A 205-nucleotide genomic window follows, 5' to 3' on the forward strand; every position below is an offset into this window, starting at 1 on the left:
GAGGAGCAGACTGAGGGTGGGATGGATGGGGACGGGGGGGAAACCACTGCAGGAACAGGGGCCAAAGGGAGAGAAGGTGAGTGGAAGAGAGTTGAAGGAGCTGGAGGGGTGAAATGGATGATAGTTGGAGAGTTCTTCTAAAGAGAAGAGACATCTGCAGGGGATGAGCACCTGTGGTTTGTTCTGCAAATGAATACCAGTCATC

The sequence above is a fragment of the Plectropomus leopardus genome, chromosome 24, assembly GCF_008729295.1.
Source record: "Plectropomus leopardus isolate mb chromosome 24, YSFRI_Pleo_2.0, whole genome shotgun sequence".
Taxonomy (NCBI): domain Eukaryota; kingdom Metazoa; phylum Chordata; class Actinopteri; order Perciformes; family Serranidae; genus Plectropomus; species Plectropomus leopardus.